General features: G+C 42.8%; 1 long non-coding RNA gene across 2 annotated transcripts in view; it reads left to right on the forward strand.

Moving 5' to 3' along the window:
- Positions 1 to 11: 11 nt before the first annotated feature.
- LOC123793159 (uncharacterized) overlaps positions 12 to 16,838 on the forward strand; it is a 215,740-nt gene continuing 198,913 nt past the window's right edge. The window contains exons 1-3 of one of the 2 annotated variants that reach the window (XR_015726527.1): positions 12 to 121; positions 1,544 to 1,608; positions 13,578 to 13,725. This is a non-coding gene — a long non-coding RNA (uncharacterized LOC123793159). The remainder of the gene's footprint in view (positions 122 to 1,543; positions 1,609 to 13,577; positions 13,726 to 16,838) is intronic. The other variant, XR_015726528.1, reaches the window with a different exon arrangement.

A 16,838-nucleotide genomic window follows, 5' to 3' on the forward strand; every position in this document is an offset into this window, starting at 1 on the left:
GGCACGCAGTTTCGCTCCCTCCGGCGTCGGCTACCTTCGCGCTGCCTAACGCCGGGGATGCTCCTGAGACTCCAGAGTCCCGAATTTGGATTCGTTAGGGTGGTCCGGCCTTCCTCCTCAGGTGTTTACTAGTGGCAAGGCTGGATGTCTGGCACTGCCCTCACCCAAATCCTCGTTTTTCCTTGATTTGTATATATTTAAAAGATTAAACGTTGTCTTCCCCTTTTCCTCTCTCTCCTTCCTCCACTATACTGTTATTGCCTGACACGAATTCATCCTTAATTATCTCTCAGAAGGAAACCAGTTTCTCTCATTGTTTCTTTGTAAATCTTGCTACAATTTGGATTGTGTTTTCTACACCAGAACCATCAACAACAGCACTCTGAGGAGAGCTTGTTAAAAATCTCAAGCCCTATCCAGACTTACTGTTTCAGAATCTGCATTTTAGCAAGATCTCCCATTGATTCCTCTGCACATAAAAGTTCCAGAGGCACTGCATTCAGATGGTCTCCTGGGGTCTCCTGCACTGCCATCCTGGAAAGTCCTCTGCTTCATTCCTGAGAAAATCTCTATTTCCTGAATCTGTATCTTCCATTTTCTTGATTTTATACCATCATTTTGTGGAACATATGCTCCAAGAGTTTTTTGAGGAATGTTGCTGGCAGGTGTCTTTTTTTTGTTTTTTTCTCCTTTCATTAGAACTTGCATGTCTGCAACTGTCTTTATTCTGAGTGTAGAATTCTCCGTTGAAAATAAGTTTTAATCAGAATATTATAGGGTTGGCTTTACAGTGTTTTAGCTTCCAGTTTAGCTTCCAGCTTTACGGTGTTTTAGCTGCCACTGAGAAATCCTACCTCATGATTCCTGTTCTTAATAGGTGACTGACATTTTCTCCTTCCTTCCTTCCTTCCTTCCTTCCTTCCTTCCTTCCTTCCTTTTGTTTTTTAAACAACAGAAATTTATTATCTTACAATTCTGGAGCCCAGAGTACAAAATTCGTCTCACTGGGCTGAAGTCAAGGAATAGGGAGACGTTTACCTACTTCATTCTTGGGTGACTAATTTCTTTATGCGTATAAGCGCTTTCTGTTTTGTTTTGTCTCAAGAAGTTTTAGGTTTTTCTCTTTATTCCCAGTATTCTCAGACATAATCTTGTATCTTGGTTATGGGTTTTTTCTTATTTTTATTGAGCTGGTGGTATTTGGTTGGCTTTTTTTTTTTTTTCATATTGAAACACATGTCTTTCAGTTCTGGAAGTTTTTCTGGTATTATTTATTTAATAATTTTCTTTCTTCTATGTTATGTTCTTAAGTTCTGGAGTTTTTGCTGGTAATATTTAGTTGGTAATTTCCTTTCTTTCCCCTCCCTCACTGTATCTCTTCTTTTCTGGAAATTTGTTATTCAGATGTTTGATCTTGAATGATGTTTTTTATTTGTCTGTTCTGTTTTCTATCTCTTTGGTCTTCTGTTCCACTTTTCTGGATAATTTTCTCAATTTAATTACACAAATATTATATCAAATTATTATTTTTTTTATTATATAGGCATGCCTTGGAGATACTTTGGGTTTAGTTCCAGACCATGGCTATAAAGCAAATGTGGCAGCAAAGTGAGTCAAACGAATTTTTTGGTTTTCCAGTGCATATAAAGTTATGTTTACACTATAATGTAGTCTGTTAACTGAAATAGCATTATGTCAAAAAACTTACATCCCTTAATTTAATGATAATTTATTACTAACAAATGCTATTTATCATCTGAACTTTGAGTGGAATCTTTTTGCTGGTGGAGGGTCTTTCCTTGATGTTGATAGCTACTGACTGATCAGGGTGGTAGTTACTGAAGGTTTGGGTATCTGTGGCAATTTCTTAAAATAAGACAATGAAGTTTGCCACATTGTTACGTTGCTGGGTGAACTGGGGAGACCTCTGGGTCCCGAGGCCTCCTCCCAGCCCATGCCCAGGATGTTGCTGGAGGCTCCTGGTCTCATCACAAGAAAAGAATTCAAGGATGGACCAGGCACACTGGTTGAGTGGTACGTGTGAAGAGTATATTAAAGAGAGAATACACTCTCAAGATGTGAGGGTGGGCAAGCCCAAGGCTGCTCCCCCACCCCCTGGGGTTTGGTCTCTATCCTTCATTGACAGTTGTTAACTAGGGGGCGGAATATTTATTATTTGGGGAGGGGATTTTTGGGGGAGCAGGGTTTCATACCTTTTTCCCTTACTTGGTCAGGGTCTCTGACCTTCTTTATCTTGGGCCTGTTTGGTTTGATCTGGCTTCTTGTGGCTTTGTTTGTGGAATGCTGCCAGGATGGGTTGCTATCTTTTCTGATAATGGGCCTTGACTTCCCTTTTGCTGGCCTCCAGGCATCCTGATAAAGCCTAACTGACTGCCTACTCTAACATTCCCCCCCAAGGACTCTGGGCCCTTAAAATCTTTTATGGGAACATGGGTGACAGTTCTTCTGTAACTACTTCATGCTGGTATGGGACATTGACGCTGCCTGAGGGCTCCAGAAGTTCTTGCTATCTAAGTTTTAGGAAACCTGGATGGACAGTGGGGAGTAGAAGGAAGCTGTGGATTGTTTCCAGGGGGTGTTGGTAGGTTTCATCTTCATGGGAGGTGGGTTTGGAATCCCTAGCACATCATCATCTGGAGATGAAGTTGTTGGAGTCTGGAAGAGACAAATTAAAAAGTTAAACAAAGGTCCAAAAAGTACAAGTAACAATATAGCCGCTAGTGGACCTAAAAGGGTCAAGAACCAGGTTATAGATGGAAGCACCTCACATACAGCATTCTAAATATCATTAGTGATATCAGCCCCTTTGGTCATTTGATGGAGCCATTTGGCTTGGTCATATAATTTTTGGATGTTTTCTTCTACCTGTCCAGTGCTGTTGATATAAATGCCTCATGTTCTGTTAATGACAGCACATACTCCACCTTGTTCAGCCAGTAAGTAATCCAAAGCCAGCCTGTTGTCCATAACCACATTGGCCAAAGAGTGGTGTGGCGTTGGAGAGATCTGAGAAAGTGGATGTGGTGATAAAAGCTAGTTTATTCAATACTGCTGTCAGATTTCACAGCGTGGTTTCATGATGTGCAAATCTCCCTAAAGGGGCTAGCACCAAGGGTACCTACTATTCCAGCCGATATAAGGCCTCTTGCCGGTCAGGCTCTAGTGTGGGGTTGGGTAGAATTATGTATTGAGACTCCTGGGAGTACCACATACCCCAGGGTGTAACTGCCCTGATGTTCGAGGTTATCAGTGCAAAGAAATCCTAGAGCCATATGGGTTGGGTAAAGTTTGGTTCCTGTAGGGCGCTCCTGGGTGGCTCAGTTGGTTAAGCGTCTGACTTGGGCTCTGGTCGTGATATCAGGGTCCTGGGGTCAGGCTCTGTGCTTGGCGGGGAGCCTGCTTCACCCTCTCCCTTTGCCGCAAGCCCCGCTTGTGCTCTCTCTGTCTCTCTCTCAAAAAAAAAAAAAAAAAAAAAGATTGATTTCTGTAGGTTGTGAGAAGGAGATAACTGGGAGGGGCACAGAAGATTATGGGATAACTCACTGTTTCCAGTTTCTGGAGCTGCTGGGCCCACCTGGAAGTGTGTGCAATTGGGGTGTTGAGGTCCTCCTTTTATTCTGGGGAACTTATGAGCATAGTTGAGGAGGGTAAAAATTAGAGTGATCATTGATGTGCTGTGGTGTCTACCTGGGCCATGATCCAAAACATGCATATAATATTGGGTTTTTTTGTGTATCTGGCACAAGCCCAATGGGTGACATCACAATCTTCATTCTTTTTCTTTCTTTTTTAAAGGTTTTATTTATTTTCAGAGGGAGAGAGAGAGAGAGCACACAAGCAGGGAAACGGCAGACAGAGGGAGAAGCGGGCTCCCTGCTGAGCAAGGAGCCTGCTGTGGAACTTGATCTCAGGACCCTGGAATCATAACCTGAGCTGAAGGCAGACACATAACCGACTAAGCCACCCAGGCATCCCTATTTTTATTTTCTAAGCAATTATACCACATTTTATATTTAGCTCATTGAACTCAGACATTGGAAAATTGTTTGATGGTCCAAGAATTTTGAGTTACTCTGTGAGGAAGTGCCGTTATTTGGCAGCTGACCCATCTTTTGGATTTGTCTTTGGTGTTACTTGGCAGCATGGACTCAGAACTTAAGTAAAAGTTAATTCTTGAGATGTCTCAAGTGGGAGTGGATTAAGTCCATACATGTCCAATTTGGGCCAACAAGCATACCTTATAGGTGGAGAGGAACTTGGTCCAGTATAGTTTTTTTTGGAGGAGAGTTATACTGAGAATGAGAGGGATAAAACAAGGGTAGGAAGGGTCTTTTTAGGATGTAAATGACAGATCCAACAGCTGGAAAGTTTATTCCCCTGGGAGATTATGTTGGAAAGACTTATGAGTGATAGTTTTCCCTCTACCCCTGTGGACCTGCGTAAGTTAGAGCAGTGATGAAAACAAGATTAAAAAAGTGATTTTTAGGACCATGTCTGAGAATTAATAAGAAAATTAATTTAAAGGTCCAAGTAGTCAGTGTTTTGCAAGGAGGAGAAGTAGTATAAGAAAAATCCAGACAATAGCTAACAGTATAAAGCAAATATTCTTAGTAAAATGTTAACCACTTATCTTTTTGAAGATATAACATAGATCTTCCACAGGCTTATAGAATAGGATGAAATGTCTTTAGTCTTTGGTTGTAGGGAGTCTGGACTGGCTTTATTCTAGACAAATTAACCCAGCTAGTTGTGCCTTGAAGCTTAATTGCCATTGGGGTGCTAAGAAGAACCTGGTAGAGTCCCATCCCAAGATCTAATAGATCTGAAAGTGAGCCCTCCTTCCAGGTTTTTAATAAAATCATGTCCCGGCTCTTTCTTAGGCACAGGTAAAACTTTGTTGCCATAGTCTATGATAGCGTGCTATACCTGTCCTTGATTAATTAAATGTTTTATAAGTTCACAGGTTTCTGAATCAAGCAGCAAGATCTGCTGTTAAGAAAGCTCTCCCATATAGCATTTCAAAAAGGCTGAGTTGGAGGTCTCTTTTTGGGGCCATTCTCATTCTCAAGAGGGCTATGGGCATGAATTTTGTCCAGGATTCCAAGGTTTCCTGGCAAAGTTTGGCCAAGATTTTTTAAAGCATTTTGATTAGCCCAACCTTTCCTAAGGATTGGAGTCTCCAAGCAGCTGTGGAGGTGGTAATGAATTCTCAAGACAGAAGACAGATGTTGAGTAAGCTTTGCAGTAAAGGTTGGGCCATTATCACTCAGCAGAGACTTGGGGAACCCAAAGCTCAGCATAATTTCCTTTAGTAGGGCTTTTACTACCTCTTGAGCTTTTTCTGTCTAGCAGGATAAGGCTCTGTCCAACCAGCGAATGTGTCCACAGAGAACAGGAGGTATTTATAACCCTCAGATGGGGTATTTGTATGAAGTCTATGTGTCAGTCCTCTCCAGGGTGTGTGCCTCACCTTTGGATGGGATGGAGAAGTGGAGGTGGTCTAAGCCTTCTCTCAGAGGTGTTCTTGTAACAAAGATCACAGGCCCTGGTGACTTTCCTTTGTAACCTGTGACAGGCCAATTCCTAAAAAGTCTCTAACAAATAAGGAGATTAATGGGTCTTTTCCCAGATGAGAGGAGTTGTGTATTCCCTTGATGAGTTTCCACTGAGATGCCTGGGGAAGCATCACCTTTTGGTCTTATGTCCACCATCCCTCAGAATCTAATTGGTATCCTTTGTGCTGAGCCCAGTTTATTTTTCTTTCCGTATACTGGGCCTTTGTCAGAAGATTGGACCATGAGGGAGTAAGGCTGCCTGTATTGGGAGTGCTTCCAGGGCTTCAGTTTGAGCCACATTGTCTGCTCAGTTGTTTCCTGCAATAATATCAGTCTTTCCCTTCTGATGGCCTCTGCATTAGATTACAGCCACTTCTGTAGGCTCCAGTACTGCTTGTAAGAGATCAAGGATCTTTTGGTGATGTTGTATGGGGAAGGTTTTGACAATTAAAAGCCCTTTTCTTTCCAAATGGCAGTATGAACATGGAGAACAATAAAGGCATACTTAGAGTCAGTGTAGATGTTAACTCTTTTGTCCTTCCTATTTCTAAGGCTCTAGTTAATGCTATATGCTCAGTCTTTTGTGCCACTGTATGGGGGACAGACCTGCTTCTGTGACCTGGTGAAGGTCTACAACAGCCTGGCTGGCCCTTTTAATCCTCCGTTTTATAAAACTGCTGCCATTGGTAAGCCATACGTTGTCTGGGTTATCAAAGGTTGGTCTTTTAAATCCGTCTTACTGGAATAGATCTGTTCTGTGGTTTCCACACGGGAGTGAATAAGTTTTCATCTCCTTCAGTTGGCAGAGTAGCCAGATTAGGGATTTGGCATAGCTTAAGGATCACCTCTGGAGTAGAGCCTGATATTTAGTAAGGTGCCCTCCTGTTAGCCAATGTGTTCTTTAATCTCTAGGACTCCCTGTACCTGGTGTGGAATTTGTACTTCCAGCGACTGACCGAGGGTTAACTTGGTGGCTTCCTCCACCAGAAGTACAGCAGCGACCGCCCTCAGGCATTCCAGCCGTCTGGCTGCCACTGTGTCCAGTTGTTTAGAAAAATAGGCCTCTGGCTGTCGGGCTGGTCCTAAATTTTGAGTAAGTACCCCCAGGGCCACCTCTTGCCTTTCAGCCCCAAACAATAGGAAGGGCATTTTCAGGTTAGGAATTCTTAGCACAGGGGCTGTTGTGAGGAGGCTTCCTCCCCCACCCCGCCACTCTTATTTTTTGAAAAGCTCTTGTATGTTCTTGTCCATTTGGTGGAGGGGGTGTCAGTGTTTGGCCCCTTAAAACCTCATACAGGGGTTTAGCTATCAGTCCAAACCCTGTAATCCATATTTGGCAAAAGCCTGGTAACCCTAGAGACATTCTAAGCTGCTTTTTTTGTTTGTGGTGGGCCCACATGCAGTATAACTTCTTTGCACTTCATGGAAAGTGCCCGCCTTCCCAGCATCAGAACGTGCCCCAAATAAGTTATTTCCTGTTTGGAAATTTGGGCCTTTGTTAGGGTAACTTTATACCCTCGTTGTCCCAGGCAGTTTAGAACTCAGATGGTGTTTTTATCTGATTCATCCTTACAGGGGCTACAGATGAGTATATCATCTGCATATTGCAAGGGGTTTGGTGGCTAAGGTGAGCTTTCTGAGTGCTCTGAGAAGAGCATTGCCAAATAGGTGGAGACTGTCCCTAAAGCCTTGTTGCGGGACTGTCCAGGTATACTGCCAAGTTACATTGGTAGATCAGTCTATTTAAAAGCAAACAAATACTGAAATTTTGGATGTAAGGGTATGCAAAAGAAAGCATCTTTAAGATCCTGGACTGTGAACCAAGTGGTGCCTTTAGGTATCTGGATTAAGATAGTGTAGAGTTTAGGCCCAACGGGGTAGAGAGGAATGACTGCCTTGTTTATAGCCTGGAGGTCCTGGACCATCCAGTATTCCCCATTTGGTTCTAAAACTGGTAGGATGGGAGAATTGCAGGGAGACTGGCATGGGACTAGGAGGCCACGTTTTAAGAACTTGTCTGGTAAGGGCTGGAGACCTCACTGGACTTCAGGATTAATGGGATACTGGCATTTGTAGGGTTATTTTAATCCTATAAGGTAATTTTTGCAGATATTGTAAATGTTGTTTTCTTGAAATTCCTTTGTCCCACACCTGGGGATTAACTTGGTCCCAGATTTGGGGAAAAATATCAGGAGGGTCCTCCTTGAGTGGGGGCAGGGAAGGGTGCAAGCTAGCAGGGAAGAGACCCCTTGTTTCTGGGAGGTTGAGAGTAGCTCCAAGGGTATAAGAAATCCCTTCCTGGATACATGCACCCCAATGTTTATAGCAGCATTATCAACAATAGCCAAAATATGGAAAGAGCCCAAATGTCCACCCACTGATGAATGGATAAAGAAGAGGTGTGGTGTAGGGGTGCCTGGGTGGCTCAGTCGGTTAAGTGTCTGCCTTCAGCTCAGGTCATGATCCCAGGGCCCTGGGGTTGAGCCCCATGTCAGGCTCCCTGCTCAGTGGGGAGCGTGCTTCTCCCTCTCCCTCTTCCTGTTGCTCCTCCTGCTTTTGCTCTATCTCTGTGTCAAATAAATAAATAAAATCTTAAAAAAATTAACATGTTAAGAAGATGTGGTATATATGTACAATGGAATATTACTCACCATGAAAAAGAATGCGATCTTGCCATTTGCAACGACTTGGATGGAGCTAGAGTATTATGCTAAGTGAAATAAATCAGTCAGAGAAAGACAAATACCATATGATTTCATTCATATGTGGAATTTAAGAAACAAAACAAATGGATGTAGGGGGGAAAAAGAAGAGAGGCAAACCAAGAAACAGATTCTTAACATAGAGAACAAACTGATGGTTACCAGAGGGGAGGTAAGGGGCGATTAGATTGAATAGGTGATAGGGATTAAGGAGGGCAAATGTGATGAGCATTGGGTGTTGTATGGAAGTGTTGAATCACTATATTGTACACCTGAAACTAATATTACACTGTATGTTAACTGGAATTTAAATAAAAACTTGAAAAAAGAAAAGAAAGAAATCCCTTCCCAATAGAGGGGTTGGGCATTCTAGCATGACCGGGAATTTATGAGTTACAAGGTAATTTCCCCATAAGCAAGGTGAGAGTTGGGTCAAATATTTTGCTTTTGGTTTTCCCTCTACCCCAACAATAGAGCGCGCTTTAGAGGTCATGGGTCTGAAATAGGAAGTAAGGACTGAATATGTAGCTCCCGAGTCCATCAGAAATCTGACAGGCTTACCTGCCATGTCAGGAGTCACCCATGGTTTGCCCTGCAAAGTGTTGATGGTCTTTGTGGGAACGTCCAGGAATCTCAGGCCCCATCAGTCACTCAGGGCCATAACTGGTGAGGGATCAGATCTTGGCTCCCTTTGGACCCGAGGGCAGTCCCTCTTTTGGTGCCCATTACACCCACATAGGGGGGCAGAGCATTTTTGGTGACAGATGATTTGGGGGGCATTCTTGTTTCCACTGGTCCAGACTCTCACAGGAGAAACAAACTTCTTTATCTCGTGGTCTTTTAGGGGGTTGGTTTGGATGGCCCAGAGGTGGATTAGGTGCCCTAATGGTGGCAGCTAAAAGCCTAGCCTATCTTTGTCCTGTTTTTCCTTCCTTTCCTCCTCAGCCTGATCTCAGTTGTTGAAGACAGAGAAGGCCACATCTATAAGCTGGTTGAAAGGAGTTTGGGGCCCTAAAGTCATCTTTTGGAGCTTTCTGTGACTATCTGGGGCTGATTGGCTTATGAAGTGAGTCCCCCAGGGATTAATTGCCCTTCTGGAGTGTCTGAGTCTACACTAGTGAATTTTCACAGCCCTTCCACCAAACGAGACTGGAAGAGGGCAGCATTTTTGCCTGGCTCTTAGGCGATTTCCCGAATCTTGTCATAATTCACTGGCTTGATGATATGTCTCTTCATGCCCTCCAAAAAGCATGGTACCATGTGGTCCCTAAAGGCTGGTCCCTGCTGCCTGAGCTGATAATCCCAAGTGGGGTCTATCCGAGGTACTGCTGTCATCCTACCAGATATTTGTTAAGCTGGGCAGCACCAAGGGCATCTGCATGGGTTTGCACTTCCACCCAGATGTAGAATCGCTCCTTTGTGTTGCAGCAATGAGAGAGACCGACTGTAAGGTCCTTCCAGCTTAGATCGAAAGATTGAGTCAGGCTCCTGAAGTCCTCTGTAAATTTGCTGGGATCCTCAAAAAACTGCCTAAGTGCTCAGGGCACTACCTGAGATCTGACATTGAAAAGGAAACAGGTACTCCTGTGGTCCCCTGAGGCCTACCCTCCACTTCCTGTAGGGGGCAGAGGAGCTCTTTCTCTTGGCCTGACTCTGGTAAAGGAAGATAGATTGGTTGGAGGTGGGGGTGGGGAGATATTTCCTTTGGCCGGAGCCCACAGCTTTAGAGTGCTGATCTCGGTCTTGGGTTGTTCTCGGAAAGGCCAAAGTCTAAATGGCCCTTCCCTGCTGTGCATGTTTTATATTTGTTAGGGTCATCCCTGAGGGCTCTAAAGACCTGGAGAAAAGGATCTCTGCCCATTTTTCTAGTCTCTCACAGAAGAGATCAAGTTGCAATATAGTGTTAACAGTTAAGACTACTATTTTCTGGCCAGACTTGTCCATCCTCTAGCTTATATTGAGGCCAAACAGTGCTACGAAAGAAGGTAAACCTTTTCCTTTTTTAGGCTTTTTAATGAGAGTTGATCCCAGTGTCTCAAAGTGCATTCCAGAGGGGAGTCTTTGGGGATGGAGTTGGGACTTCTCATTGTCTTTAGGGAGAGAGTTGATTCCTGTAACCGAAAAAGGAGCAACTAAATAAGGGTTTCCATTATTAGAAACCTGGTGTCCTATTTTCCTGCGGAGAGTTAGCACCCTCCTTCTAGGGAAACTGATAGGATCTCAGGTGGAAACTCTCCCGGAGAGTTCTGATGGTGAGCAGACCTTGGGCATCCCCAACCTGCTGTCCCCGTGTCACCCTGTCATCGCGGCTATGGCCAGCATGTTGTGTGATGACCCTGCTGGCCTTGGTGTCCTAGAGCGCCGTGCTTCATCCTGGTGTCTTCACTCTTGGAAGAGGAAGCCTTCCTGGAGACCCCATTTATAGACAATGCCTATAATTAGCTCTGATGCCTGGCATGGATCCCTCAGAACTGGGCATCCTCTTCACTCCAAGATCTCTGAATGTCCCATTGTCTTTGTTCTGATAGGCCTCTTACAGTTGGTGACAAACAATGGCCAACAGGGCCAGAGGTCCCTTTGATTGTTTAAATATTTCTTGTCTGACCCATAAGTATCTGTTGATCTCTCCCACTGTGCTGTCAGTCCAGTGAAACTAACCTCTTTTTTTCAATTCTCTTTGTATCCTTGAATTGTTTGGGTTGAGTCATATTTAATTAAGTGGTGAATAAGGCAGACCCACAGGGAGAAATCTCAATAGTTGGGGTCCTTTGCCAGAGAGTAAAACCATTATAGTCTATTTTATGGTAGCCTGCACACATACAATGGTATGAACTGGCAATCTTGCAGGACCTTTGCAATAGATGGCGAGATATCTCACAGGTCCTCGTGCCCCATCTCCAACAAAGGAGATTGTCGAAATGGGAATGGGTGGGAGGTGGGGGGGGCATTAGGTCCGAGTGTCCCATGCCTAAGAAACAGATTTTGCAGAAATAGACACAGCTTGGGAATATCAGACAATGCTGTCGGAAAAATGGCGCTGATAGGCTTGCTTGATGCAGGGTTGCCACAACCTTTCAATTTGTTAAAAAAAAAAAAAAAAAACAAACCCTGCAATATCTGCAAAGTGCAATAAAGCAAAGGGCAATAAAATGAGGTATGCCTGTAATTTCTAAGTGCCCTTTTTATTTTCCGTTCTTTTTATAGCATTATGTTCTTTTTTTTTTAAATGGATATAGTACCTCTAACATCTGAAGACATAAATTACAAGGCTTTTAAAATGTTTTCTGCATACCCCTGCGTTGGTGTTGATTCTTTTCAGTCTTTTCTGGTTGCTTATTTATTTTATTTATTTTAAAAGATTTTATTTATTTATTAGACAGAGAGAGCATGTGTGGGGAGGGGATCAGAGGGAGAAGCAGGCTTCCCGCTGAGCAGGGAGCCTGATGAGGGACTTGATCCCAGGACCCTAAGATTATGACCTAAGCCGAAGGCAGATGCTTAACTGACTGAGCCACCCAGGTGCCCCTGGTTGGTTGTTTATATTTGGTCTCTGTCCTTTATATTAGTGGCATTCCTCGACTGTGTGGTGATCCTTGCTGTCAATTCATATACAAAAGCCATGCTCTAAAAAGGTGCTTTCGGACAAGAGCAGGGCTTATCAACTGCTGAGCAAATTGGAAGACAATGGGGCAAAGGCCCAGCTATTTGTTTTCTTCCAAGAAGTAACCTTCTAGTTACTTGCTTTGGGAATCAACCAGTTTTTTGGAGCACCATGGGGAAAGGAGGCTGGAAATTGAAATAATTTCAATATATACACCTTCACGAAACCACTATTCCAGTATGGTATCTTTGCCTTCAGCTGTGGCTGGTATCTCTGAATCCATGGTCCTTCAGGTGTGGTTATCTCCAAAAAAGAAATGATTCTGCAGGTCCTAGGTTGGGAATGAGCTATTAGAGAATGTTCCCCTGACCTTGTCTGGTGTGGTGGGGAATCTAGGAATCTAACTGCCTCCAAGACTTTTAACCTTCTCTTTTCAGCTCACACCATCTGGGCTATTTATTGCTTTCAATTCCCGAGCCTTTGTGAGATTTTGCAATGTCAATTAGGTTGCTTCCAGGCCTTGCCTCTGAAAACACTTGGGTTTCATTTTCCTCTGGGCTGTGTGAGTGTTCACTAGTCCATCTGTTTAGCACTGTATTAATTTCCTAGGACTGTCATAATAAATTACCACAAACTGAGTAGCTTAAAACAATGGAAATTTATTCTCTCATAGTTTTGGATGCTAGAAATCTGAAATCAAGGTATCAGAATATTGGTTCCTTCTAGGGGCTCTGAGGGCTCTGTGACTCTCTCTTAGCTTCTGGTGGTTGCTGGCAGTACCTGGCATTCCTTGGTTTGTATATGCATCACTCCCGTCTCTGCCTCCATCACATGGCGTTCTCTCTGTGCCCGAATTTCCCTCTTTTTATAAAGACACCTGTTATTACATTAGGGTCTGCTCTGATCCAATTCACCTCATTTTATCTTGATCATATCTGCACAGACCCTATTTCCAAATAAGGTCACTTTCAATGTGTCTTTTGAGGGGACACAACTCAACACGTGTCAGACAGTTTCTAAATGTCTATGGGCATTTTTCTGTTGTCTCCTTTCCAGGACACACTTTCCGGGAAAGTGGATATTTTCAATATGCTCTGTTAACTGGAGGGTTTATTATTGTTATTTTTAGTTGAATTGTACTAGATTGGCAACTGAAACCCATAAAACTCCATTAGTATGGATACTTTCAGGTTCATAACTAAAACTTTGCTTTGAATAATAGTTCAGGTAATTTTTTAAAAATATTTTTTAAATTTATTTTTTGTCAGAGAGAGAGGGCACAAGCACAAGCAGGGGGAGTAGCAGGCAGAGGGAGAAGCAGACCCCCTGCCAAGCAAGGAGTCTGATATTGGACTTGATCCCAGAGCTCTGGGATCATGACCTGAGCCGAAGGCAGATGCTTAACCAACTGAGCCACCCAGGTGTCCCATTAGTTCAGATGATTTTGTAACGATTTTTGATAGAATGTAAATGAAATTTCTATTTTAATTCCACATTTGATGTTTAATGTCTTTCATTCAGTTTGCATATTTATTCCACAATAATTTTATGGAACTGATAGATTTTACCAAATTTGGTGTACTCCTTCAGAGTATCAGTGTCCACCATCCTGAAACAAAGCAATTATTGATATATGTTTTCATTTATCATTGTTTTATTTTTTTTATTTTTTAAAGATTTTATTTATTTATTTGACAGAGAGAGAGACAGCCAGCAAGAGAGGGAACACAAGCAGGGGGAGTGGGAGAAGAAGAAGCAGGCTCCCAGCGGAGGATGGGACTCGATCCCAGAACGCTGGGATCACGCCCTGAGCCGAAGGCAGATGCTTAACGACTGAGCAACCCAGGTGCCCCATCATTGTTTTATTTATATAGGCACAGATACAGCAATTTTTGACAGAATTCGGTGAAATTTAGCACATCAGTATTGTTATGTAATAACATAGTATTTACCATGCAACAGTACTGTTCTCTGTGCTTTACAGATATTGACTCATTTAATCTTCCTATCAGTCCTTGGGGAAATTACTATTTTTGTCCCCATTTTACAGATAAGGCAGCTAAGACTCACAGAGGTCAAATGGGTTGTTCAAGGTCACACAGCAAGCATGGGAGGTGGCATTCATATCCAAATAGTTTGACAGACCAGAATGCTCTCAACACTATGTAATACTGCCTCTTTTCAGTCAGTGGGATTTACAGGGTTATGTAATTGTGCTGTACTATGTCATTGGTCTGTAGTCCAGAGAAACACTTGAACTTTTAAATCCTGTTTGAATTAACATAGGAAATTTATATCTAAAGGATACATCTTTTTGGTTATATCCTCTGAACATCCTCTTAATCAGGAGCCTTGGGTCCCTTGTTTTCCAAACGGCTAGTAAAAGAAGAAGTGAGGAGATGCAACAATTAATTATTTTCAGCTGCCTTCTTTAAGTTGGCACGTTTCTTTGTCACTACTTTGGAGAAAATAACTTACTTTCTTGCCTCCTAGGGTGTTGGAGAAGGTCATTGCAAGGATCTGATCTCTATTTGACTCTTGAGCTGGACCTGGGCAATCAGAGGCTCCCCATCCCCTCCTCTGTCTCTGGCATGTGCATTATGCTTGCCTTCCCACACTAGAAGCTGAACCAAGGACATAGCCTTAAGATAGTAATGCGGTGTTGAGACCATATGGTATATATGTGACTAAGCCCATTTAAGGCCTCTATAAACTTCAAGATTCTGGAAGGCAATTGCAGAGATCTACTTGTCTTGCAGCCACCCAAGACAAGCCTCATGTGCAAGTACCCTTGCTTATTAAACCTGCCGCCTACCGATTTGCAGTGGTTGTGGTGCATTCCAACTGGATGGGGGTCAGGGGGCGTGGGCAGTGAAAGAATTCACCCTGGGCAGAACAAGAGATTGAATTCTATTGAACACAGCACAAGGGAGCAGTGGGTGGGCCAGCAAAGGAGAGATTGCCACAAGGTGGTGGTGAGGGGCTATAGTTATAGGGTGGAGTTGAGGAAGTATTGGAACCTGTGGAATTTTCCCTTTTTTTAGTAATCTTAGAAACTGTGCCTGGTTTTAAGTAGCTGATTGGTTAGTTAGGGCCTATGGCTATTTCCAAATGAGTTGCTTAATGAACCTGATTGAATTCAGCTTGGTGATCACTGTGGGCCCTTTTGACTTGCTCAAGTTTCCATTGCACCAGCCTGTTGCCTCTCCAGTGGTCCGCCTCTTTTTTTTTTTTTTTTTTTAAATAAAAGTGTATTAGTGAGACAAAACAAAGTTGCCGTCAAATTAAGCTACAGTATGTCCATAGATTTGTATAAGATTGCTGACCATGGGGCGCCTGGGTGGCACAGCGGTTGGGCGTCTGCCTTCGGCTCGGGGCGTGGTCCTGGCCTTACGGGATCGAGTCCCACATCAGGCTCTTCCGCTGTGAGCCTGCTTCTTCCTCTTCCACTCCCCCTGCTTGTGTTCCCTCTCTCGCTGGCTGTCTCTCTCTGTCGAATAAATAAATAAAAATCTTTAAAAAAAAAAAAAAAAGATTGCTGACCTTGCCAGGGGAGAAAATTATATTTATTTGGATTATTTTTCCTTTTTTGCCAAATTGGAGGTAATGTAATTATCACCAACAGACTTTAAAATAGATATTTTTGTTGGTGTTGGTACTGGTGGACATATATAGAAAAATCCTCTGTATGAAAACAGAAGTGATTGGTGATTGCCAGAACTTTTGATTTTCCCTCAAAGAATTATGATATTTTAAGATATATGTTTTTAATTAGAAATGTATTTAACAGAAGGTACATGGATGTGGTTCTGTAGAATTCTAAGGAATGAGAATTCAGATATGAGCTAGCAGAACTATAGAGTGACAAGTAAAATAAATGAAATGTTAAGATGGCATAGTTTAAGGTTCTAAAGCCAAATAAAATCCTAAAAAAGGATTCTACCTACAATACAGATTGAGAAAACACACACACAGTGCAGCAATAGTAGCAATGAAATATGTAACTCTTTTAGAGCTAAAAGTTGCTGGATTTACTATTTAGGTTGTAGGCTGTTAGTGAAACATTCATTAATAAAAGACAGAAAATGGAATCATGCATTCCCAAGTACTCTTTAAAAGAGTGACTGATGCTATTATTCAGCGAACTTTAAGCTGCTGATCAAAGAAATTTTTAAAAAGGATTATTTATTTCCAGTTTTTCGCATGCTTTCAAGACCACAGATATCACATCTAGCTTCTTAAATAAACACTTCTTGCTGCATTTGTTACGAGAGTTGCTGCAAATTAAAGACAAGACAGATGCCATTTAGGCATTCCTGGTCTTGGGATATAGCCATACTTGGCATTGAAGCAGGATTCAAGGCATGATAGCCACGTAAAGTGGCCCATATGTAAGAATTACATCCTTAGACAAGTGAATTCATAAGGCTTTGAATGGTGGAAATCATCCTAGCCATCAAGAATGAAATGAATCCTCATGACTAAGGCCATTGCCCACCCCCGGAGGATAACATCAGCTTGGAGAAGGCCCAGACCCCATGGGACATTCAGATACCCAGCCTATCGTACAAAAAAGACTCCTTTTGGGAACTATTGATCACTGGGGACCAATTAGGGAGATCCAGGTGACTGTGTTAAGTCCGGAGGAAGTGGAGAGATGGGAAAGGACAATTTCTGTCTAAATTGCCAGATTAAAGGGCAGCAGAAGCATCATGCAGAGCTGATCCCAGGTGGTTGCTACGCTGATGGGCTGCAGATGAGCTGTCTCATTAACCTTTGACACCACATGCTTATCCTCTCTGTGACCACTTGACCCTGGCAAACTACCCCACTAATCAGTAACCAAACTCTGGTCTGCTCACCCATGCTTAATCCAGATCAGTAGCCCTGGGAATATGTAGCCTTCAGTTAGCACTATGTGGATGATACAAATACATTTTTAAAAAGCTTCAAAGGGTC

The sequence above is a fragment of the Ursus americanus genome, chromosome 13 (assembly GCF_024610735.1).
Source record: "Ursus americanus isolate L20-20 chromosome 13, mUrsAme1.1.p, whole genome shotgun sequence".
Lineage (NCBI taxonomy): Eukaryota > Metazoa > Chordata > Mammalia > Carnivora > Ursidae > Ursus > Ursus americanus.